Source organism: Podarcis erhardii (assembly GCF_964252035.2).
Source record: "Podarcis erhardii genome assembly, chromosome: 3".
Taxonomy (NCBI): Eukaryota; Metazoa; Chordata; class Lepidosauria; order Squamata; family Lacertidae; genus Podarcis; species Podarcis erhardii.
The window spans coordinates 95,900,234-95,927,383 of NC_138507.1; the positions used below are offsets into that span (position 1 = coordinate 95,900,234).

The 27,150-nt window shown below is 40.7% G+C and overlaps 2 long non-coding RNA genes across 5 annotated transcripts in view; one reads left to right on the top strand and one right to left on the bottom strand.

Annotated features, from left to right (window-relative positions):
* The window catches only part of LOC309339649, a 67,929-nt gene that overhangs the window by 36,151 nt on the left and 4,628 nt on the right, over positions 1 to 27,150 (bottom strand). The window lies entirely within an intron of this gene.
* Positions 345 to 25,411, top strand: LOC309339650. 4 transcript variants are annotated; one of them, XR_014155498.1, is made up of 6 exons: positions 345 to 1,139; positions 3,732 to 3,833; positions 4,351 to 4,420; positions 12,251 to 12,424; positions 22,479 to 22,638; positions 24,640 to 25,411. It is a non-coding gene; the product is annotated as an uncharacterized lncRNA (long non-coding RNA). The 4 variants fall into 4 exon arrangements; XR_014155499.1 differs by lacking the exon at positions 3,732 to 3,833; XR_014155500.1 differs by lacking the exons at positions 3,732 to 3,833; positions 24,640 to 25,411 and adding an exon at positions 23,202 to 23,369.

The window sequence follows — 27,150 nt, forward strand, 5'->3', positions numbered from 1 at the left end:
TTCCAGCTGCACAATGTTCTAATTTTTAATTGTAAAACGAACGTGCAGACATCACACATAGATGTTATACACCATTACATTTTTATCTTCCCTTTCTCCACTGAGAGCTCAGAGAAACATACAAAGTTATCCCTGTGAAGTTATCCCATAACCCTGTGAAGTAGGGGTTTTTTCGGGGGGGGGGGAGGCATTAGAACTGAGTGGTTATTTTAACTTGGGTGTCCCAGTCAGGATGCTTATAATAAAAGCTTCAATGAAACTCAGAGTGTGCATGATTTCTTTAGAGTGCTTTGCTTTGGCTTGCAATTGGAATGTTTTGACTCATTTCCCTACCAATGAATATAGCACATCTTTCCAGTGTTTCTGGCCTTTTAGCCCATTTCCTTGTGATTAACTTCGGGGACAGATCAGGAACAGGGGATTCTCCCCATCTCTTGGCACCATCAGTTCTTGCCCACCTTCCTTGCTGTTGAAATCAATGAACAACTGAATGGAAGATCCTCCAGTTATCCCACATTCAAATTGCCATATTATCTCCTATAAATTCATTTCTCCCATGAGTAAAGGACTATTCAAACCCTAATCTCTCCCCATTAGCTATGTGGGCGGGGTGGAGGAATAACATGGCTAGATTATTTACTACCCTGTTCAATTTTTAAATACCAACCTATTTTTAAGTACAATAAAAATATCTACTTATGTAATAAAGATTTAGCAGTTATCTCAAATTAAGGAGATTATTGACAAAATATGTCTTTTACAGTAAATACCCTCAGTCAATTGGAATTTCAAAGCTTTGTATGTGGAAGTGCCTTTCAAAAATTATACAGTTATTTTAAAAACCGCCAATAATGACTATTGCATGATGTGAATGTTTAGAGAGGGAAAGCTGAGGTTGATAACCCCAAACATTTTTAAACAGCTCTGTGACTATTGTTTAAAGCCTTGGTGTTGGGCTTTTACATATGTGGAATGTTCCAGAATACAGAAGCATTCAAAATGGAAAAAGCAACAACTGAGGAGAATTTTTTAAAAGGGAGGAGGGAAACCCTCTCTATGCCTCTCCTAAACCATTGTATTTCGCCATTATGTCAGTTAACAACTACACTAGAAACAAGCAGCAGATTTTTTCCCACTCTGTGAGTAATTGTCTGCATAGCAGTGACAGATGTGCAATATAGCAGCTTCTTCAGGAAAAAAAATTAACAGTTTGTCCAGCATGTCAGCTCGCTCTTTTTAGTGCTTCGGAGGTCCTGGCCCCATTATGGATGATTTAGAAATTGAGGCAAGCTAAGACCAGCTGCCTGAGTTGAAAGCCTTAGTTAGTAGGCCTCATCTGCATTCCAGTATTCACTTACATCTAGAAATTGGTAGGGCCCCTCCGGCCACAAGATGAGTGCGGGCTGACAATGCCTTGATTTGTCGAGAGAGAGAATAAATGGGTTTTTCAGAAGATGAGGAAATATCACCATTACTGGCCAATTTACAGCATTTTATCTGTTCTTCAAACATGTCACTTTTGTTATTGTCGCATGGTAATTACATAGTGAAACGGAAAGAAAACAAATTCCGGTTACATATTCAGATGGATTGCAAAATCATATAATCCTGATAAATGCCCATTTATGATACACATGGATGAAAGGTTCATTTTAATTTTGAATAGCTAGCACAGCCATAAATACGATATAGGATTAGATGCCACTGAATCCGATTACCAAAAGCAAATAGCATTTTTCCTCACTCTTTTTCATAACTAGCAAATTTGTAACAAGGAAGGTATTTAAAACAAAGGGGATGGGGGGGGAGTAGGGATTCCACCCACCCTCTCCCAGTTTCCTAAAATAATGTTTTAAGCAATAATGTTCCAGTGGCCCTCTTAAAAATATCGGGCTTACCATTGCTAAAAGTGCATTATTTCTGGAAGCAGCTCAACATTTGACATTAAAGGCTCACAGAAAGAGCCTCTGTCCCCTCCGCAAGTTGGGCACTTGAGATGCAGACAGAGCTGTTGTCATTAGATCTCCAATAACAAAGGCGGTGGTGATAAAAAAAATAATAGTGGTTCCATTATACCAGTTTTTATGCCCAGTCTTTTGAACAGAAGACTTAAGTCAGATGCTAAAACTCAGAAAATGTGTGAAAAGCATTAAAGACAACCCCAGACAGTGTTAAAGGCTTCTGGTTAAGAATGGTTCACTAAAGCCATAATAGCTCATCAGATGAAATATTGGGCTGTCTCTTCTGTTGGTGATAAATAAGGAGCACCATCCACCAGGAACATCTGCACATGCCCGCTTTAAAGGAATATAAATAGTTGGGCATGCAGTTGCTGAAACGAATCTCCAGTGGATGGTGACCATTGCATGTGGTTAAATAATACACATCGGCACTAACGTTACTCACAAGCCTTTTCAAATAAGTATTTTCTTAACTGACAAGCATCACTTTACAAACGTAGAATCTATCCTTCAGAGACCCAATGTTGCCAGCATTAATAGTTCTATTTCTTTAGAGTTGCGACTAGACCCACGTCTAAGTTTCTGTTTTATCACAAAGCTTACTGGATGATGGATGTCTCACAAATATTGTGTGAGAGTGAAATAATATAAAATAAGGGGTCACCGCAATGGGATTCAAAATAATTCTATGCTGGCTCTTAGTTGATTTGTCACGCACTAGATAGTCTTCATGGTCTGTCCTGGGACAACAGCTCCTATTGCTCCCAGACAGCATCCATGCTGGAGATGGTGGCTTTTCCCTCTATTGTTATTATTATGATTTTATTTTTTATGTATTACGTTTGTACAATATCACACTTCATCTGAAGATCACAGGGCGGTTCACAACATAAACATACAAAATGAAAACACTAAATACACAGTAAAAAACAAAAAAAACCCAAACCCAATAACCTCTCTCCCACAAACGCAAGTAAAAGGCCATAGAATGTTTGATCAGCCAAAGGCCTGATTATAGAGAAATGTTTTTGCCTGGCACTTAAAGATATGTAATGAAGGTGCCAGATTAGCCTCCCTGGGGAGAGCATTCCACAAACTGGGAGCCACCACTGAATAGGCCTTGAGTTCTCGAGTTGCCACCCTCCGAGCCTCAAGGAAGTGTCTCAGACAGTGGAAACTAATTGGCAGCCAGTATAGCCAGGCCAACCAGCAAACAGAAGATAAGCACAATAACAGTCTCTCCTCCTGTGTTCCAGCAACTGGTATTTGGCAGCCTGGCTGCCTCCAGCTGTGAAGGTAAAGCACAGCCAACATGGCTAGTGTTTTTGAGATACATGTTTTCTGACATACCAGACTCTCACAAAACGGCAGGTTTACATGTGTGTGTTTTTGTGGTGCCCAGCCCCACCAGAAGCCCATGGAGGAGCACCTTGTCAACGGAAGGAGGGGGAGTGGTGATAGATGGCACCAGCAAAAATGTCACCACACTTTAAAAAAAACAAATGAACACCTCACAAAGTATACTTCACTGAGAGTTGAAAGGAACCATAAAAGTCATTTAGTCCAACCCCCTGAAATGCAATAATATTTTGCCCACTGTGGGGCTCGAACCCATGACCCTGAGATTAAGAGTCACATACTTTACCACCTGAGCTATATTAGCCTAGGGATCTCTAAACCACATTGCACAATTGTTATTCTTCACAGCAGGAAAAACAGCTACTGTGCTCTCCAGTAAAATTTTGCATGCTTTGATCACTTTCCATTTAGACTACTGTAAGGCACTCTACATTGAGCTGCCCTTGAAGACAGTCTGGAAACGTTAGTACAGAATGCAGCCACAAGAGGACTGTCACTTCCGTGCATTGACAGGTAACACCTGTCCAGCGGAATCTGCACTACATTTCTCCACATCAGCCAGGTCATGCTCTGTGGCTGGGAGAGGGACTCTGCTCATTGTCTCACCAACATGTGGAGAGACTTGTAGGGCCTTATCTGTAGTGGCACCCCAGATGTGGCGCTCCCTATCATGTGCTTAAAGGGCACAAAATGCCACAACATTGATAGGATCCTGTCACATGCCTTTCTGGTTTTATCAGTCTTTTGGATTGTCAGAATTAGTCTCTATCTGCATCATATTAACTTTATCCTTTTAACTTTTGTTGTTGGCCTATTGCTGATGTTTTAACTGAATCTTATATTTTGCTAATATTTTTGAATTATTGTATAGAAACTGCTTTGGAGTCATTTTTAATGGAACGCATTAGAATCTTAACATATAAAATAGAAGAAATCTTAACAAATATAAGAATCTTCAATAAAATAAAATAAAGTAAAACCTTTCTTTTTTATTTATTATTAAATTTACATCCCACCCTTCCTCTCAAAGAAACCCAAGACAGCAACTGCAACGAGAAAAGTCATTTTCGTGAAATGTGGAACCAGAGGACAGGGTCAAGGTACTTCCTGCATTATTCTTTTTAGACCATCTGAATTAAGCATGGCCCCACATTTGGTTTATTTTAGAGCATGTTCAGCAAAATCCAGATCAGATTAAGTATGTTTTATTATTATTCTAAACTCTAGCGGCAACAAAATTCATCAGCATTCCTGCAGGTCTGCTCAGGGTCCAGGAGAGATGCAGAAGTACACCATGTTCTGGAACTGAGATCTAATAAAGACATTCTATTGTGATTCTGTCACGGATAAATACAATTAGGCAGTTGCTAAATGCTTACCTGCATCAAAGTCAAGTCTGATTCATTTTTTGGCTATTCTTATTTAAATGTGTCATAAATATGACTAGGTGCCAGCAGCCTAAGCAACCAGCCTACAGCTAAATCTGCTCTGAAATGATTAAATTATATCTGCCTGAACTTCTCTGACCATGTAATCACTTAAAGATTTACAGTTTTAGGTCAGGTATTACAGGTTAGATTATAGTTATAATAAGCCTGAGGTTGATGCAGGTGAATATTATAAATGACTGGTATCATTTTAAATCTTTTATCCAAAGCGGTGTGTAGCTAATGAGGTAACCTTGCTCCCCCTCCTGAATTGGACAACCAAATCAATACATGGCTTTACTTGAGGCCTGGCCTAGACTATACTGTCACATACAGGAAACAGTGCAGTGAGTTTAACACCTCCATGCTGTTGTCTAGGCTCATTTCCTCTTTCTGGGGAAAACTACCACATGGTGGCAAGTAGATTATTTGCATTATTATTCAGTGAAAGAAGGGCTGGTCCCAAAAAGCTTGCTGCCTGAGATTAAGGACAAAGTGATACACTTCTCCAATACCATGTACAGAAGCTGACGGGATTGGTAGATGAATCCTATTTCAACTGGCATTAGCTGGAGGCCCCGTAATCACAGTGGCTGGGTGATGGTGTGTGGGGACAGCTTGGAATAAGCTCAGTTCCCATCCGTTTAGTTGCCTACCTCCACTTCCCTGCTAGCTTGCCTAGGCACTGAGAAAGCGCCATGCACCCAGGCGCAAAGGCAGAGTGTAAATAAATTTAAGGAGGAAGAAGAATAGGAGAAGCCCTTCTCAGAGCAAGGTGTTTTGGGGGCTTCTAAATAAAAGCTTTGAACATTACGTGACAAATCTGTGTTTTTTTTTCTTTTTCCGACTCTTTTCCACACACATGTACAAACACACAGAGAGAATATTTAGTGAACACACAAACTGTGTCACTAAGTGGAAGAATGTTTGGCACAACTAATCAAAATTCATTGGAAAGGAATTCTCTGAGAAATTTCCTGTGAGTTTTGTTTTTCAACCATCTAAAAACTTTTGGAGAACTCTGCCCACATCCCACCAGAGAATATCTGGTGAATCTACCTAACTACCCAAATTTCACCTCCTGCAATTTGGAGAGAAGATTTTGGGAGGCCAGTTTTGTTCAGACCTTAGCCAATCCACCTGACCCAACAGAAGGACATCTATCTCGTTGTATGCCAGATGGTAGGTTACAAACCACAGGCTAGCCAGTACATGAAATGTACTAGAGGGATCCTTGAGATGATTCAGCAGGGCTGTTCCATTTTGAGAGAGAGAGAGAGAGAGAGAGAGAGAGAGAGAGAGAGAGTTTTACATGGTCTGAAAGCCAGATTGAGAAGCCAATGCAGTGTGCATGGGCATCCTAATGGAAGAGGGAATCCTTCCTCAGATGAACCATAATCCCCAGATTCCCAGCTTTCTTTCTTTTTTTAAAAAAAATAATTCTAGCATTTGTAAAACCTGACATTTGAGACACGATGTCCAGGCACTGTTCTCATTTTTGAGAAGTTAGCCTGCTCCCTGCTTCAGTTTTTTTCTTTCCTCCTGCACAAACACACACACATCCTGTCAATACCCATGCCAGTGTACGGGTTCAAACCCTGGCATTTTCAGATGTGGCTAGGAGACACCCGAGCCTGAAACCTTGTTGGGCCACTGCCCACCAGCGTAGACTGGGATAGTCAACATGGTGCTCTCCAGATGTTTAGGACTACAACTCCCATCAGCCCCAGCCAGACCTAACATGGAGAGTTCTGGATCCAACATATAAATCTGACTAGGGGCCCACATATGTGCAAGTCTATGCACATTCCAGCTCAGAGAAATGTGCACTAATCCCTGTTGGACACCCAACAATCCCACCCTCCATTTGGGGACACACATTGCTGTCTCTTGCACCAGGGGAAACGTGATTTGTCAGCAAGGCAAGTTGCTCTTAAGAGTGGGATTCTCAAAATGAGTGCTACTAGGTTTTTGGATATGGGCTAGAAAACAAATGTATGTTGTTGTTGTTTTATGAAAAACAACAGCAATGCTGAAACCCCACCAATCATTTGCTTAGTATAGAAGGGCAGGGGCAAGCAATGAATCCAATCCTGGCTAACTTAATTAGTAGATATTTAAAAAATGAACCCCTAAGCAGTGCACATAGCCCTACCTATTGGATTGGGTTGGCCAGTTGGGGAGTTGTACAGACAACACTCATTTACATGCATGAATGCGCATGCTAAGAATCCCACTAAGAATGTGTGTGCTCCAGGCATTGTTGCAGAAAGATGCACTAAAAGAAACAGCTAATTTTCCCAATGCCATTCCTTTCCTAATGGCTGGGTTTTGTGTGTTAATGTTTCTATTGTTTTAATATTTTTGCTTTTCTCATTCATATTCTAAGAGATTATTGTTAGTGCCAACTCATTTGATTTATCATTTAGCGAAAGCACTTGTTCAAAAAGTCAGCACTGGATATTAAACGATGATTGCCTGCAATGAATTTCTTCTCAACATCTGCAAAGACAATTTTGCCTTTTCTTCTGCCACTTAACTCTAAGTGAGAGATCTTAAGCATACTTAAATAGGATTCATAATATCAAGCTCACAGGAAATTATCTCTAAATCTGGGTTGCTGTAAAGCTATAAGTAAAATTATCTGCTTAAAAATAAAAAGGATTTCTGAGAAGAAAAACAGAAGAAAAAAATATTCCTATTTCTTATTATACTATTATCGGTCCAGCAAGTTGTTATTTAGTGAATCAGAGTTTCATCTGGTATAAATACCATTTCAGGAACAATTTTTTGCTTTTAATATTATATTTGTGTATTATGCTTTCTCCACTACAGTGTCGTGAAACCATTCAGTAACTAAGAGTACAATCCTATATATGTCTACTTAGAAATTTCATTGGGTTCAATGGGGCTTGCTTCCAAGTGGTTACACAGTTGTAGATTGCAATCCACTAAAATGGATAAGAATTCTGAACATACATTTTTTTTGGGGGGGAGGGGTAATACGCATGCTTTCCCCAACCCCGTACCCTCCAGAAGTTCTGAGTTCCATTTCCCAAAAATCCCAACCAGCATGGCCAATGGTCAGGAATAATGGAAGTTCTGGTCCAACAATGTTTTGAATGCATCAGGTCAGAGAGGAATGTTCTAGTCCACCACACACCAATATCTCGCTGGTAACAAGAGCTCCCATAATCATTTCAATGGAGGGAAAGCGCCACACGTAAAATTGCTTTCTATGTGCAGAGTTGCCCAACCATTTGGAAACTGCTATGCAAGAGGAGTACCATTTGCACACTGATGGGCTGCCACATGTACACCCATAACTGAAGCCTATTAGGATCTTCTTGACCTGAAGTGGGGAACCTGTAGCCTTCCATAAGTTGCCAGGCTCAGCTCCCAGCATCCCTAACTACTGGCCATGATGACTGGGGCTGATGGGAGTTGGATCCAACAGCATCTGAAAGCCTGCAGGTTCCCTATCCCTGTTCTTGACCCATCATGACAATTGCCAACTGGCCCATGCAATTGCTCTGTCGGGTCTGGCAGTGTTTATGTATGAAAACCCAGTAACCTTTTGGACCCTGTGCTTGGACCCTCCAGATTTTTATTCCTAGTCTCAGTGCCTCTCCTACCTAGAAGGCTGGAATTTTTAAAACAGAAAGATGCCTGTTCTACATGCTAGCAAGAACACTAGAAATGGCCTGGGAAAAGTGCCAGAAGTGGGTTTCTTGTGTTTCTCTTCCGTTACACTATTGGCTGTTCCACATATGCCTGCCTTACACAGCAAATACAGGGATAACTCAGTGGCAAGCTGTAGACTCAGAGACAGCTGTAGCAGCTCAGTAGATAAAACTTCCAAGCAACAAGAAAAGTAGCCAGCTGTTCAGAACTTTACATCAAAATGCTGAAGGAGGACAGAAGCCAGGAATTTCCAGAGTGGTGGTGGAGAGAAAGAAAAGGCTAAAAAGAAACAATTTGGAGGTCTAAATTGTACAAATTAAGTACAACACAAAATCAATTTTAATTCACATTGATTCTAAGGCAAACACCTAATTACAGTGAATGGCCAAATTATTCCCTACATCGAAACGTAAGTAAAGAGATGCTGCATCTCCAGCCTCATGCTCATTTTAGTTGTTCTCTTTCTGTGGAAAACTTCAACAGATTTTTTTTTATTGCAAAATATTGCATAGAAGCCTTATGAATTTCATTTGAGTAAATCACTTTGTTAACAAACAGAGCTTTGAAGGAAACTTTAAATACTGAATGTATTGTTGTAGTATCTGGGGCAAGGAAGAGTGTGAGTTACTTAAGTTCAGACTTTATAGTTGTTATTATTAATAGCAGCTGAAAATTTATTAGAAAAGAGAGGGCCATCTTTACCATTCAGCGAGAAAATCCAGCGAGAGCCAGTGTGGTGTAGTGGTTAAGAGTGGTAGTCTCGTAATCTGGGGAACCGGGTTCGAGTCTCCACTCCTCCACATGCAGCTGCTGGGTGACCTTGGGCCAGTCACACTTCTTTGAAGTCTCTCAGCCCTACTCACCTCACAGAGTGTTTGTTGTGGGGGAGAAAGGGAAAGGAGAATGTTAGCCGCTTTGAGACTCCTTAAAGGGAGTGAAAGGCGGGATATCAAATCCAAACTCCTCTTCTTCTTCTTCTTCTTCTTCTTCTTCTTCTTCTTCTTCTTTCTCCGATGCTACATTGCAGACTTCGAAAAATCTCTTGTAGCACAATAGAGTATTTTATAGTGTTCCAATGATGATGGAGATGCAAATCTGAAAGCTAAGCCATGCCCATCTAACTGAACACAGAGCTAATACCAGGATACCTGTTAACGCCGTGGTAAATCCTACAATCTACAGTGAACCTGAATGAAGACTGTGGTGATTATTAGTTCAATAGCTTTTAGTGGCTCCTCCTGAGCCAACAGGATCTGTTGTAAAAATGTGTACTTAGGGACTCTTAAATATATCTTATTTATGACTCAATGGACCATAACTGCTAAGAATGAGATGTTGCAATCTATGGTGTAAATCCTTCTTGGTTCTCCAATAATTGATCATTATGTCAAGGGCTGCTTTGTGGCTGCCTTTGACTGACATGCTACAGCCACGTATGGAGTTCTGCCACAATGGGTCTTGTCTAACAAATTTTAGTAGCATCTCACATTTTGAGACTGGTTTGTATACTTATATTTTCCCAATATATTGTGAGCATAGTTTCAGCAATGCTTCCATTCTGAATTTTAAAGGCATTTGAGGCCAAAGAGAGAGAACATTTTTTAAAAAGCTGCACTGGAGATTTTTGGATCAAAACTTGTTAAAGCATGGAATAGAAATCCCACTTTAATTGTGAAAGTACTGAATTTCCTGTAAAACTTTGCATGATCATTCCATTTTTGTTCCCTTTGAGTATTCATCAGTATTGATTTCTCCACTAGCTGCTGCTTGCCCACCAGATTTAGGGCAGCACAACTGATTCTGCTGCAGTGGGCACTAAGCCTAGGGGGCGCTGCAGGGCGTCGCAGCTATGAAATAGTGAATTGAGCAGATGAGAAGTGCTGGGGTGCCAAATTTTGGCCTCAGACAGGGCGCTGCTGAAATTCGAAATACCAAAGTCCACCCCCTTGTCCACACCCATTGATTTCCCTAAATTCAGCACAGGAGTGATCCCACCTAATCAGAGAACAAAAGAATGTTATATTGCTATGTCTGACATAATGACATCACTGGGCATTAGGAAATATGATCATGGCCAATCAGATTTGGCTTCAGACTGGCATCACTGAAGGCAAATGAGCAACACTGAAAGTGAAAGCAATTTCAAGAAATGAGCGAACATTTATGCAAGGATTGCCAAAAGGCATCAGAAAAAAGAAGTGCTTTATGTCATTGTAAAAAAAAATGTTCACAGAAAACAGCAAGTAATTTTGTGTCAACCCAAATTTAATGTAACTGCATGATCCACTTTGTATTTTACATTTTTTTCCAGTTTAAGCTTAGCATGCCACATTCCAGACTAGAACTAATTTTTATACACAATGATCATTTCACAAAGAATGCAATTTATCCTTTACTGACATTAGATATGGCTCTTTTCCCAATTCCAAATCAAACTGTACTTTCTCTCCTCGATTAGTTAAATCACTGATTTTAAATTCTCATGGTTGCCTTTCATTGATTCCATTTAGACTTGTCTTTGTTGTTTTGAAAAAAAAAAGTTTGAACTTCCAGTGCTGCTATGTGTTGCCTAAGGAGCACACAAAGGTTTAGATTGCATCTTTTCAATGCATTATGGCACTGCAGCCTAAAGCCATTACTTGTTTTTAACTGGCAACCTGCCTGTACGAATGGAGGAAGCAGATTGCCTCTTTGGTGAACACTTAGACAAGGTACTGATTTAACAACAGTGGACAAGCAGCTGGGAGCTGGGCTGTCAGCCTGTCACACACTGACAAATCTGTTGTTCATATTCAGGCAGGATGTTGCAGTTAGATTGCCATAAGTACCATCTATCTACTACAGGCATGCAAGGAGTAGCAACATCTCCTGCCTACCCAGGGACAACATGCTGTCTGTGGTACATCTTTATGAAGGAATCCAAAAAGGAAAATGTATTTGCTTTTATCAGTCCTGGTCTTAATACACATGAGCAATAAGACTGTTAGTTCTATATTTTCCCTGCTTTTTCCTGCTCTGGTAATAAGCCCATTCAGTGTTAGAAGCTGCATGTGTGTCTCACTGGGTTAACTCACTTCTTTTATTGCAAAGCTTTTGTAAAGGTAAATGTAATAGTCATCTAACTGTAAATACCTAAAGCTGCTGATATTTTCCCCTTTTGGCAAGGCTGCTATGCATGGCAGGCAGAAATTTAGCAAGAATGAAGATGAAAACAATCACCAGTTAATTTCTGCTATATATGCATTTAAATGCACTGGCAGTGAAGTGATTTTCCTGAAAAAATGTGTATCGGAAAATATTTGGGAAATTTTCCTATGCAATTTGCATAGAGTGGTATGCAACAGAAAATCTCTGATGTGGTCTAAAATAGCCTGTGTGTTTTAATTGTATTTAGTAAACAGCCAAAAGCTGAACACTTTGAACTGCCATGCTTGCCTAATATTTGTTTGCAGTTGGTATCTATTCATTGTTCCAATAAAAACAGAAAACATTACAACCCATATCACTGGGCATTGGAGCTTGTTTTACATGAATAAGCATGAATATAGGGGCAGCATTTATGGAATACACTCACACATTTGGATCTGATGATTTCTGTTCCCTGCCCTTTTCTGTTTTGTCCTTTACATGCACCCACCCTATGAGTTTACAGTCTGGGGCTTACATAGAGTCTGGGCCATCCTGTAGGCGGGAGACTGCTTGACTGAATGCTCTTGTGTTGGTGTGTATTCAGAACTCACCACATAGAAAAAAGTAGAATGTCAGAAAATGGCTAAGCAAGAACCCTTCTCTAATGACATGCCTCTTTGCTTCATGCAGGGATTTTGCTTGCCTAGAAGAACACCCAAGGATGTCCAAAGATAGGACCATCCCTCCCCACTTTTCTCCTTTAGACCAGAGTGCAACACAGTAGGAGAACAGATGCACTACTGGTGCCTACAAATCGATAGCTCCAGATTATCAAACAACAAACAAGCAGAGTCACAGCAGAAGGTATCTGACTTTTAGAAGATAACGGAAGGCAGCCCTGTATAGGGAAGTTTTTAATGTTTGGTGTATCACTGTGTTTCAATTTGTTGGAAGCCACTCACAGTAACCAGTCAGTTGGGCACCATATAAATAATAAAATTATTCCTTATTATTATTATCATTATCATTTCCTAGTATCACTAGTCAATCTGGTTTATAAGAAAATTCAAAAGTGGAAAGTCTCACATGAAATAAGTTTTGTTGTTTTTTTGAGCAGGGGGATTCACTGACATAAGTCTTTCATCAAGGCTGAGCCAGTGGAATTTAGGTTTGTGTAATTTACAGAGGATTAAGTCCCCCAAAGGGGTGTTCTGGGGGCAGGGTGGGGGTGGAAAGAGAGAGACTTATGTACACCTTGGTCATGTTACCTAGGGCCCAATCCTCAAAACCTAGGCCCTCACTCTCCTACCAGGTCAGCCAGCAGTAGCCCCTCCCAGAAAGTCCTGAATGAAGTCTGGAATAGGGGTACCTTCCACTGGAGTACGGTAAATTACGTTGGCCTAATTACTCTGGCTTTCTATAGTTAGAATTCGTCTGTTTGTGTACAAAGTAAAAACCAATTGAGAATCGGATGGATAAAATCTTGTGGAAGGTCAAATTAATACAAACAGAAAACAAATGTTCCTTTTCTCCTGATTCTAAAGGAGGAAAATCCTTTCTGAGCCTTTCATGCGATTTTGCACGCCCCAGCCCTCCACCGCTGCATGTGTCTCCGTTTTTGTATGCAACGAAAACATCATTTCCCCCATCTTCATAAAATCACTTGATGCTCTCTGCTCAGCACTGAGATCACACTGAATGTTGATTGACAGAAAGATTACCTAATAAACCTTCACCACAAACTAATTAATCACTTTGAATACAACGCTAAATTGGCAAGCATTAAAAAGCAAAGGAGCTGGGTGTTGAAGACCATTTCCAAATGACCTTAGTTAAAAGGCAAGTACAGCCTGGTGAAAACACCAGTACTGTAATGCCACACAGCAAATAAGCAGTACCAGATTTGCCTTGTTTAGATGAGGAAGGAATTAGAGGGAACTAAAAACAAACCCCCCACACACTGAATTCGCTTCAGCAAAGGGGAATGTTATAGAACTGGCCTATGAAGCAAGAGTGTGCAGCTCTTTAGCCAGTTTGGTGTAGTGGTTAGAGTGCCAGACTAGGACCTGGGAGACCTGGTCCAGGTTCAAACACCTACTCAGTCACGAAACTTACTGGGCGACCCTGGGCCAGTCACTATTTCAGTCTACCCTACCTTGCAGGGTTGCTGTGAGGGTGAAATGGAAAGTGGGAGTTGGGTGCACGCCACTTTGAGCACCTTGGAGAAAAGGTGAGGTGTAAATGTAATAATAAGCAATATAGACTCAGTGCTGGCGTTTATTTTTCTTACAATGTGAGAAAATGGCTAAAGGAAGGGAAAGCAGCTGGGAAAGGCACAAAGTGAGGGGGGGGGGAAACAGAGGGATGGGAGCATCCATAATTTTTTGTGCAATGAGGATTGCCAACTTCTCATCCAGTCATCCTAGCTCTTCTTTTAAGAGCAGTTTGATCTGAAGCTCTCGACATGTTTGCCTCCATGCTCTGAAAATCTTCACTTCCTAAGATCTGCTTATCAGGCTGCATAAGAGCAGGCCAATCTATTAGTTCCTGATTTGTAGAACCTGTTTGTAGCTCCCCGCACTTGTTTCAAGTATTTTTCCTTGCCAATTCTTTCAGGGTCTACTTAAATAGTGAACACATATTCAACGTTACATATCTGCTATCTGATCCTATGCGTCTTTAATTGGAAATAAGCTCCAGTGAGTTTAGTTGGATTTACTCTGAAGTAAATGAGCATATGATTGCAACTTTTTTTTTTAAGTAGTTAAAATGGTTAATCAATCACCACAATGTTAACTAGGGTCAACCTAGTTAAAACAAACAGGCATGACCTGTTCCTGTGCCTTAAAAGCAGTGATCAGCAGGTGACTTTTCCACAGGATAGAAAGGAGCATGATCACTCACTAATAACCAGCACAAGTGAACCGACACTACAGAGACCAGCTGGAAATCTGGCAATGCTAACATTCAAATGTATACATCTCTCTGCAAATCTTTTCCCTTGCATTATTTATTTACTTATTCCTAAAAATATAAACAACACCTTCATCTAAAAATGGATTTTAGGGTGGTAGACCTACAAATATCATATAGTCATTTCCCTTGCTCAAACCAATTACACCATGCATTGAAATTGTGGCTTCCCTGCAGTATTCCACTTGAGATGTGCAAGTACAAGGCACTGAGGGGAGGGAAATTTGGCTACTGTAAGCAGAGTCCAGATACATTCATAAAACAAACAACTTTCCAAAATATGTAGTAGATTACAGAGTGAATGCCGTTTAAGGGTGAGGGGTTGATGGGCTGGAACTTGGAGGAGTGGAAGGGAAACTAGATTCAAATTGCTACTTGGCCACCATGTTCACTGGAGAGTCTTGAACCAGCCATGTTTTCTCTGCCTAACCTCTGCCTCACAGAATTGTTTTAAGAATTATGTGAAGAGGGTGGATGGGAACAGCCTTGAATATAGTCTTCAGGGCGCTATGACGACTCTCATTTTAAATACCCCTCCTATATGTAGGCTATAGAAGCTGTGCTATATTGCTGAGGGGATGTCAGAAGAGAGGAGGAAAGCAAATATTCAACCACCAGTTATGCCTATGTCTCATCCTGATAGTATAGCCAGAGACATTTTGGCAAATTTAAAAAATCCACCTGGACAGAAATTTTACCCCAGAAAAAGACGACATGGCAACCCCAGTCACTGGACATGGAATACCCTCTAAACCATGGGTAGGCAAACTAAGGTCTGCGGGCTGGATCAGGCCCAATTGCCTTCTGGATCCGGCCTGCAGACGGTCCAGGAATCGCCTCATGGATCGCCAGCGTACGCATTCTTTCCCTCTCCCTCCCTCTCCCTCTCCCGGCGGCGGCGGCGGCAGCAGCAGCACCTCCTCCCTCCCTCTTCCTGGCTTGTCCCTGCCCTGCCTAGAGGAGGAAGGGGGCTGGGCTTTGTTGGGGTGCCAGCAGCAGCAGCGCTCGAGCAGCTGCCATTTTAAGCAGCCCGTATCCAGAGCCCTTTCGCACACCGCTCATCATCCCTCCACCGCCGCCTGTAGCCCCTGCCGCTTGCAAGACACAGGTAAGCAGCCACCTGGGCTCGTGGTGCTCTAGCATCACCCCCCCAAAAAAAAATATAGTCCAGCCCCCCACAAGGTCTAAGGGACAGTGGACCGGCCCTTGCTGAAAAAGTTTGTTGACCCCTGCTCTTAACTATCCAGTCATGCTTTGTGAACTGCCTGCACACTTGAATCTCAGACAGGCCACATCTCCAGCACTGCAACAACATTAAGGGTGGGGAGGAGTCCTCAATTAATGGATCACTGCTTTCCAGTGCACATATCTGGCCCCTCAGCTCCCAATCCCACTTTGTAACCTCTTTCCCTCCTTCCTTTAGCCTTGTTCCTCAGACTAGAGAGAAGGGGGAGAAATTATTTATTGTGTGCCTGTTGAAAATGAAAGACTTTTACATTTTAATGAGCACTAAATAGGAGTGAGGAAATATTGTTCATTAGCTGTAATCTGCGGAATTGCTTGAGTGAGCTTCCTTTGGAGGCCGCTTTAAACGGTTCACTCAAGTAAAGCAGTTGTATGGTAATTAAGGGAGCATTTTTCTGTCAACATCTGTGCTACTATTTATAACGCTGAAGGTATCTTATTACTCCACTAGAGAAGCATTAAGTGAGGGAGGTTTGGCCAAATGGAGTTTATATCACCCTCTCTCCCCCTCTATTATTATTACAGTTTTCTCATTGCATCACTCCTCCCTTTCCTGTCCCTTCTTCAAATCCGGGGGGGGGGGGGTAGCTGTCCGCTAGTTCCTGATAGAGCAGCGTTTTCATTCCAGTAGCTGTTCATTAATCACTGACTTTGCTCAGCAGCAGAGACACCCATGCCAGTTCAAGGCAGTTTGCTGCCTGAGGTTGAGCTGCAAATAATGTTATCACCACCCACAACAAGTCAAAGTTCTTAGTGCCCAAAGCCAGACAATGTATTTTGACACCTGAGGCAGAAAATCCCACAAGCAACTCTTCTCCCTTTTGACAACAATTAAAACATGAAATGCAGTAATAAATTAGGTAACTATCAATTTGTTGCCTTTTCATGATACCTCAAATTAGTTGTTTCCTCTGCCTAACAGTAGGACTGGCCCCAGAGAGCAAAATTGGAGATTTGTCCATTGGGCAATATTGGCCAGCTTCCAATTTTCATTCTCTAATCAATACACACAATGCCTACAGACAAGTGGCCAAATGTACCTAAGTCTCCCCTTTGTTTCCTATGGAATCACTTGTACTTAAACAATCCTTGTCTTCTGTAAGGTAAAGGTAAAGGGACCCCTGACCATTAGGTCCAGTCGTGGCCAACTCTGGGGTTGCGTCGCTCATCTCGCTTTATTGGCGAAGGGAGCTGGGGTACAGCTTCCAGGTCATGTGGCCAGCATGACTAAGCCGCTTCTGGCGAACCAGAGCAGCACACGGAAATGCCATTTACCTTCCCGCCGGAGTGGTACCTATTTATCTACTTGCACTTTGACATGCTTTCAAACTGCTAGATTGGCAGGAGCAGGGACCGAGCAACGGGAGCTCACCCCATCACGGGGATTCGAACCGCCAACCTTCTGATCGGCAAGTCCTAGGCTCTGTGGTTTAACCCACAGCGCCACCCATTCTGTAGCTGGATGCAATTGCACACACACTTTGATGGACTGGCCTGGAGGGGGCTAGTCAAAAACAGTGGCCTCTCTCAAAGGCGCAAGAGCAATTAATTACTAGCTGCATTTTCCTAACAATGGCATTATGAAAGCTAGCTTTGCAATTCTGCGAGCAAGATAGAACTTGGTTTAATTTTTTATGCATTTTATTTATTTGTTTTAAAGCGTTTATAGAGCACTTAACAACCAACAAAATTATCAAAAGTACAGCCTAAAGCCAAACCCCCAGAAATATAAAAACATATTTTTTAAAAAACAACAACAGAATTTAGGGGAATCAAATACATAAAACATTGTCCTATCTAATGAGTTACGTGTAAGTCTGGGAAAACATCTTTACAAGATGTCTGAAGAATCTTAGTGGTTGTTGCTTCACATATGGCAGATGGAAGGGCATTCCCTAATATAAGGGAAATTTTTACTCGTGAATGAGACAATGGGTCACAGAATAGACCTAATCTTCCAAGACCTGAGATAAAGGTCTCTTTTGTAAGTTAGAGTCAAGTAGCTAATGTGGTTCTTTCCTTCTAGATGTCTGGTGTTTCTGTTGTCCTGTAACTTTTTTTATTTATCAGAGTGGTTCACAAGATAAACATAGTGGATAAAATCACCCCCAAAAATAGTTAAAACAAAAACACAGCATTTTTTAATTATTTATAAAGTTTTTATATATGTTGTTATTTAGCACAATGGGGCAGTTTGGCATGTTCATGTTCTTATTACTGCCATTTTACAGATGGGAGTAACAGAGGCTGGGAGGTAGCTACTTCACCCTGGGTCTAGTCTGATCTAGAATAAGAATCTCGCCTCCTGTTTCTCCTGCCTGACTTCCACTCATTTCTCTTCCTCTCGGTTTTTCCGACATTTTGCCTATCTGTCGATAGTGCATTGACAGAAACCCTCAACAAGGCTTGAACTCCTTTGGGGTGGAATAGTTTGCAGCATGCTTGGGCATAACAGACAGAATAATAGTTTCCTGCCATTGGCTTATTTCTTTATTAAAGAGAGAGGACTTATTTCAATATCTGAGCAATCCACTTCACTCGCATGCGTATGCACAGAGACATAAAGGCAATTCATCAGGATTTCTTTAAAATCAGTGGCGTTTCGAAGAGTATTTTTAACTTACTTTTTATTCCTTACTGATAATGCAGCATTGCCACACAGCACCAGCACACGGCGGGGCATGTTTTAGTGGTTCATTAATACCCGTCGTGGATGTGCAGCCGCACACATTCAGCCGCCTGAGGTGTATATTAATGGACCATTAAAACATGCCCAGGAGTGTCTTAAAGCTGTTACAATATGTCTCTGCAATTTTAAATTCAATTTTTGTGTGTGTGTATTTTTTCTAAGGAAAAAAAACTTTGCAGAACCCTTGGTTTCTCTTCCTTGTTTCATTTCGTTCAACAGCAATGAATGACAATGAACCAGAGGTTTCAGACGCTTAACACACTATTCTGAATGTGCTCCCCCCCCCATTAGATTTGCCTAGTCTCAAAGGTTTTTCACAACACTCGTGAAATACGCTTCTTTAAAATATAAGCTACTGGAACCATGTGACTTTTTGAGACTTAAGGCCACTTTAGGTTCTATGTGTTGTTGACCAACGCATGTGCACTGCCCAAAATGCATACATGCAGCAGAGATCCACAACTATGGCTGATACTATGGCTTCATCTGTAGGATACACATCTGTAGGATACATGCAACCAGAAACATGTATTTGTTTCAAGAACGTGATACACACTTGTGTATGCACAGCCCTAACTTGCCATCAGACCAGTCAACTATTTCACAGGGAGAGGGCACTCAACCAAGCCTCCATTCTGAACACCTGATTTGCACAGATGCTGGTTAATTTTCAGGGTTACAAATGGTGAGCCCTGTTCCTTGATCAGGCTGGGGAACAATACACTCTGATAAAACAGGATACTGCAAAGGAGTTTCACATGGATGCAGTCAGAAAAGTAAGAAAAAGAGTACAATAGCCATGAAGTAACAAATCAACTGGCCAGATTAATGCTAAAACAACAGTATGTGGTTTTACAGTATAGTGGTGGCTTGTGGGGCATCATGACATGGTGCTTGGCTACCCCTGTGGAGTAGTGGCTGAGGATTAGCTACATCAGTGCCATCAGAGCATGTGATTGTTGAATGGCCAGTGGTGTCCAATGCACCACAGGCAGATGATGTCGACAACCTGTGCTGAGTACTGCTGACTTTTCAATAGTTATGTGGCTGAACAGTGCAGCCGTAGTGCTCGCTCCCTTTTTCTGGGCTTCCAATAATTTCTAGGAATGTCCACCTGTAAGGGTGCTGTGCCCCTTTCCCCCTCAGACTGCATTCAGCAGCAAGACTGTATTCCGACACACACACCTGTTCTGTGAGCCACCATTTTTCCTCCACTTTTTATTACAGCACATTATCCAGTGGGGCTTTATTTATGGCACAGTCAATAACTAAAGCTTATCGTAATGCTTGTAAAGAATTATTAAGTAAATCTAACCAACAAATCAGACAATGGTTTGGGACAACCGAAACTCTGCCCTTGGCTGCCCCGAGGTTTATATGCTATCTTATCTTTGTATGAAAGGAGAACAAAAACACTATAAAGGCAGTAATACTGGCTTTAAGCTTTTGGTGGATTTCCTGCACCAGGAGAAAATCTTCAGTAGTTCCATTTAAGCCTTCTTAACACAGAGCACTCCAGTGTGACTTATGAGAGCCAAGAGCTCTTCCTTGTGGTCCACGGCCACGTTATAATTAAGCAATGAGATAGGCAGTGGATCTTTTAGTGGTGTGTTAAAGCCCGTGGCCAAGGGATGAAATCTTTTGAAAGGAGGAGGAGTTCTGCTGTCTGTCTAAAAAAAGCAACTGTGGAAATTATTTCATAAAATTTATACACCGCTTGATTGTAAAAAGCCTAACTGTGGGAGTGTGTTTATATATATAATGAATGAGAGAATGATGGGGCAGGGATGGAGGAAAAGAAAGGATTGGGCATATATTCGCCATTACTGTCCACTCATAATTATAATAATCAGGAACTAATGGAATCATTTGCAAATGTTTATTCAACACATTACGGGGGGGGGGATGATGATGTGCTAAAGTACTTTATAGAAGCTAAGCATTATTTTTAGTATTAATGATAAATACGGGTATGACATCTGTCAGCAAGCTCTAATTATCTCTAAAGCTATTTCAGAAAATGATTGCATTGTATTTTTTTTTTTTTAAAGAACTTAAGGGAAAAAGTGTACTACTGTAAACGGCTCATGTTTTGTGGTAGGGGAGGAGGATAATTTCCCTGCTGGCATCTGCTAGAATCTGCTAATCAGGACTGTTGGTTAGGAAAACTACAAAAACCTGTGGACTCGCACAAATTGATTAATACCTTTGTTCTGTTTCTGTTAAATATCACATCCCCTCCTGGTTCCCACATTGCCTCACCACCTCATTCTCTTTCCTCCTTCTTATTTTCCTTGCTACATTTCTCATATTCTCAAATTTCTCTTGAAACCAGTTTTGGAAGATGTTGCTAAAACACCTGAGGCAGAAAAATCACATAAGCACCTCTTCTCTGGCAGTAAAAATACAATAAGAACAAATTAAATAACTAACTGTTTGCTGCCATTTTGTGAAACCCCAAAGCTGCTGGCTGAGGCAGATGCCTCACTCTACCAAATGGTAGGACTGGCCCGGCCCAGAGTCCATCTATTCAACATCCTGGTTTCCCCAGTAGTCAACCTGAAAGTTCCAAAAAGCCACTAAGCAGAACTTGAAGGCAAGAGCCTACTCTCTCCAACAACTGGTATTTCCTGGGTACTTCCAGACAACCTGTTTACTGAGCATTCACACAGGTAATTTAATGAGCAGCCACTCCAATTTGTTTGCGGGGAAGCAAGACAACATTGTATCAAAGCAAGTGTTACCCCACACTTCCCATTGCATCTCCACATTGCTTTCATTATCACAAAAAGTCCAGTCTTTTGGGAAAGCAGGTTTGTTTCTCCATTGATAATTTTGAATACAGGTGTGTTTTCATTGCCCAATCTCACTGCTGCATCCCCCCCCCCAAGTAAACCGCAATTGTGGGGATGGGAGGTCAGAGAAGTACCCTTGTCCTGCCCCACCTTGCCAATTGCTACTTTGTACACCCTTTGTTCAACATTTTTTGACCCCTGTTCATTCCTTCTATCACATTTCCATCTAGAATTGAGTAAATATCACTAGGATATACTTCCACACAGATTTTTCATATCACCTCACTACGTTTTGGAGTTCCAGTCCTCCAAATAAAAAATGTTAGCATCAGCAAACTACAGCAGTGCAATCTATTCAGAAAAAAGTTTTGCATTCAATGGTGCTTACTCCATATAACTGTTTATAGGACTATAGCCCTCATCTACCATAATCTGACAGACAACTGCCTTCCTTACAAACCCTCTCAAGTGTTAAAAACAGCAGAGATGATCCTCTTGGTAATTTCACCACCCTCAGAAGTTGGGTGAAGCAATCCGAGAGAGGTTGTTCTCTGCAGCAGCTCCTAGGCTGAAGAATTACCTCTCCCAAAAGATATGTCTGTCACCTTCATTATATATTTTCCGTTGTACTATAACTACCGGTAACTATACCTCTGTACCCTTGCTTTCAACACCTAAGATATGTGTTTTCACAGCTCACCTGATTGTGACTAATTTGCTTTAACTATTTTTAATATTAAGTTTTAAATTGTTGTAACCTGCCCTGGGACCTAATATTGAAGAGAGAACAACACATTGAGTTAACAACAACAATAATCCTAGTTTTGGTTATCAGATTTACTGAGCTAGAAATTTGATTCATCTATGTGTGTCTGTCTGTCTTTTTGTGTGTGCAGATATATTACATTTCTTGAGTCTTTGGTGGGCATGGCTTTGTACTACTGAAACTAATAATTTATATGTGGCAATACATCAGCTTTAGTAATTCTCCTCTATAACGTTTTATTGTACCAGTTAGACCAAAGCCCATAAGACAGGGATTATCAACAATAAGAAAAGAACGACATTCCTGCATTCCCATTAACGTCACGTTTCTCTGGGAGTACTCTACAAGACAGCAGAGGCAGGCAAGATGGAGAACTTTGAGTAATCATAGGTTATAATCCAACATGGGCTGCTTTGTAACAATGGTTAACTAACCTAACAATCCTTTCAGGTGGCTACAACCTACACAGGCACTGCCATTTTTGCAATGCAAATTAACAAAGACTAAAGCAAGATGTGGAAAGAGATACAAGCCAAAGTGGAAACAAGCATGAATGCTGACTGCCATCTGGCACAGATGTCATTTACTGCTGTTCATGATTCAGGCATTGGTAAGATTTATTTGAGATAGTTAACTTGACATATATTCTTATGAAAAGATAAGTAATAAAGATAAACATTCTTAAGGTGTTATAATGGTTGAACTACATGGCTGGTCTTTCTGTTTACTATAGGTACAAACTCTAGTATGTTATATTGAATTAATAATAATAATAATAATAATAATAATAATAATTTATTATTTATACCCCGCCCATCTGACTAGGTTTCCCCAGCCACTCTGGCAGCTTCCAACAAAATATTAAAATATAATAATCTGTCAAACATTAAAAGCTTCCCTAAACAGAGCTGCCTTCAGATGTCTTCTAAAAGTCTGGTAGTTGTTTTTCTCTTTGACATCTAGTGGGAGGGTGTTCCACAGGGTGGATGCCACTACCGAGAAGGCCCTCTGCCTGGTTCCCTGTAACTTGGCTTCTCGCAGTGAGGGAACTGCCGGAAGACCCTCGGCGCTGGACCTCAGTGTCTGGGCTGAATAATTATCAAGAGATTAAATCTGGTAGTCATAGGCTTGACTGTATTTGTTTCTTTCTTGTACTTATATCCTGTTCTTCAGAGAACCACAAGTTGCTTATGGAGGACTCTGAGGCATCTTCCATGTCTATACCCTCTGAACTTCAGCTATACTAGAGGACCCTGTCTTCCCCGGGCTTAAACTGAACTGTGGGCATCTGCGAAGGCTACAGAATGCAAACCATGGTTGAAATTATTTGTAGAATGAAAGCACCGATACTCACTTCTATTTTCAATTAACTGCACTTTGTTGTTTTGTCCAAACTGGGAATTGCAATGTTTTATGCACAGTGTCAGAAACCACAGTTGTTACTGGCCTTAAAAAAAATCTATCCCATGTTTGTCCCACTTTGGATGCCACAATAAACTGTAGTTAGCTGATAATTTAAATGAATACTTCCAATTTCCTCACAGCAGAAGGAAGTGGGAAGCGCATAAGCCCAAGGCTCATTCTCATAGTATTAAAATATGTTTTAGTGTTACATCCAAATCCAGCCAAGGCCAGTCAGTACTTGATGGATAATGAGGCATATTAAACCACAGTGAATTTAGGTTGTAGTTTTAGAGCAACACAGGGAAATCTAAAGAATGCTTTCCTTGTTGTGCTTTATAATAGTTAGCACTTGGATAGTTTAGGCTGAATGTTCTCTGTGCAGCCATTCCTTTATAATGGCACACAAATGTACCCTTGTTAAGAGTGACAGTGCGGTAACCTGCTTATTTTGTTCATATGCAAGACAATTTGAATTTCAAACATGCAAGACACCCTGGCTGGATGACAAAATATATTCATCTTATTAAAACCTGATTAATTTCCAACCTCAACCTTCTAAAAACTTACATAATCTGATCCTGTGGTGGAAATCTTTTTGGTACACACACATACACACACACACACACACACACACACACACACACAAATGGGGCAGGTATTTTAAATAGTCCAGCGGATTTGAGCAGACAGACACACATGCAAAGAAAAGGGAAAGAATGAGACTATATTGATCTAAAAATAAATAAATACCAGAAAATTCTTCTGTAAGCAAGGCTAGTGGCATACAAATGAGATAATGGTGTAAACCAGAAGCAGGAAAAAGGCATACAATCTGAAGGAAATGCAGTTGCCACACCAGTTATAAAGCCTTTTTTAAACATGGTTGCTTCTAAAATTATACTGTTAGCATTAACTACTTTGCTAAATGTAATTTCAGAGCAGCTTGGCTATGCTGGGACCAATAATGTTTCAGCAGATGTTAACAGTGAGGGAATTTAAAGATTACAGGGTTTCATGGGTGTAGTAAAGCTGCAGTGGGAACAGAAATATTGCCGTAGCTGTTAAGTTCTGAGTGCACCACATTTACTGACAAGTAATACATGAGTGATAGTGAGGACCAAGGGAACAGAACTTTATACTTACTGGTCAGCAGCATATAAATTCCATAAATTAAACAAAGTTTTATGCATTTTTCATTTCTTTTCAGAGCGATCCTCTCTAAGGACCTTGGCTTCACATTTATTCCGACCACAAAGCCTATCTCTGATATAGTGTGGGGCTTCCCCCTGCCAAAAAAAGGTATATCCCCAAATATATGACTCCATTCTCCTTTCTCTATATATTCTCCTGCTCCTCCTCCCTTCATATAGCTTTTATGAAGACCCATTTTATAGCAGTGAATTCTAGCATGCAATAAAGTAATAAAGGCTGATATTTCAGCAGTGTAATACCTGCAATTATATCAGTTCCTGTATTTTTCAGTGGAGTTAGAAACGCTGTTTTAGCAAACACGTGCACAAAAACACAGATTTGAAGAAGTTGTAGGACATTATCACAAGCGGCACATAGGGCATTTGATGGGGGATCTTTCTGATTTCACACGACTACGACACACCAACAGAATGTTCTAACAGGGGTCTATTCTTCCAGTTCAATGCTGGAAATGGAAGATAGTTTTCAGGGTTATTTGTACTGATTCCACTCAAGTCTCATCCTTTCCTTGTGCCAATTTTATACATCCTAACAGCTGGTTAGCAAGGAAGTTTGTGAACCTGCCTCTGCATGTACAAAAGTCTCCAGCTGACTATTACAGCTACCAATAGGTGCTACAGCTAGCCAGAAGGCCCCATACTGAGCCTCTCAATAGCACTGACCTTGCCAACACCCATCATCTAAGGAGGGTGGCACAATCTCAACCTCTTAAGTATGGGGCTTCAAGTAGCAGAGAAGAGAAACAAGAGCACTGTAGCAAAGACGCAGAAGACTTCAGCTGGCTGTAGTAAGTAGTAACAGCTGGCTGAAGGCTACCCTACACCAAGGAACTGGTTCAAATGAGTTTCCAGTGCAAACTGGTCCTAAGCTACAATTTTAATATCTGTCACCACTCCTTCTAATAGCAAATGCAGGTACTGAGTGCCAACAGTATTGGAGCCAACGTGGGGCTGTTGAGCAACAAGATGAACATCAAGAGAGGATTTACTTACACAGTTTCCAAATTCCAAAAGATATTATAGACGACAATTCTAAACTATTAAAGAAGGCGTATAATATACTGTTAGAATGGGAAATTAAAGATGAAGAAGTTAAATCTGTAATGATTAAGTGGGCACAGGACATAGGTCATAATATACAATTTGAGGATTGCATAAGGTTGTGGAGAGTCAATTTGAAACTCACAGACTGCATATTGTTGAAAGAGAAGTGTATGAAAATGATTTATAGGTGGTATACCACACCAGTAAAATTGGCAAAAATGTATAAAACAGAACAAAAGAACTGTTGGAGATATAAAGAAGGGGAAGGTACATTTTACCATATGTGGTGGGATTGCAAGATTATTATTTTTTAAAAAGGGAAATGATATACAATGAATTGAGAAAAATGTTTAAAATAACATTTGTTTAAAAACCAGAAGCTTTTCTGTTGGGTATTTTGGGACAAGAGCTGCCAAAAGAAAAACTGACATTATTTATGTATGCTACAACAGCAGCAAGAATGTTAATAGCACAAAACTGGAAGACCGGAGAAGTAGCATCCAAAGAACAGTGGCAAGAAAAGTTGAACTATGCAGAGTTAGCAAAATTAACGGACAAGTTGCGTGAAAAGGACAATAGTGTCTTTGAAAAAGAATGGGAACCCTTTACAACATATTTGCAGAAACAAACAAAAAAATGGACTCACTGGCAGGATTTAAATAAACATTTACAATTTTATTTACAGAGAACAAAGAAATATAACAATGGGAAAACATTATATCTTATATAAACAGTAGATTGTACCATTTGATGTAACAAAGCAGAAATGGAGGTTGAGGGAAGTCAACAGGGAGGGGGGAAATTGGAAAATGAAAGTTTAGTAATGATGATGGATATTTGTTGCAAGAAAGAAAATCAATAAAAATTATTTAAAACAACAAATAATAATAATAATAATAGTCTTAAGGGAACTACCCCCACCCCTGCAAGCCTACACACAGCCAAAGGAAGACTGAACATGCTTGGTAGCCACAGAACATTGAGAATCACTTGGAAAAGAAAACTGGAACACTAGAAGGAGGATGGATAGAATGGGGCACCTTAGAGGAAGGCTTGGCCGTTGACTGGCTGGCAGCAAGAATACACTGCAATGTTTTGTTGCCAGTCCCACATGTCTTCTAAAAATAAACAGCCTTGGTGAACCTGCTGTAAACAAAATTACTTTTTCAAGGGAATTAGGGCCATATAACTTTGCTTTCTGACCAAGCCATTAAATCAGTTGTCAGGAAATTTCATAATAAGTCGGTTTGTGGTCAGAATTCATTGACTTCACTGTTGTTCCCATAACGCAAGAACAAGTGACTTCATTCAACAAAGCAACACCCCAGGGGAGTGAATTTGATTATCAAGGTTAATAAATTCTGTGGCACAATAAGCCCAGAAATCGTTCTGCAGTCAGAGGCCAAGAATAATGCTGCAGCCCTGATTTAGGGTGAAAACTCTGCTGCTACACAGTTTTCATT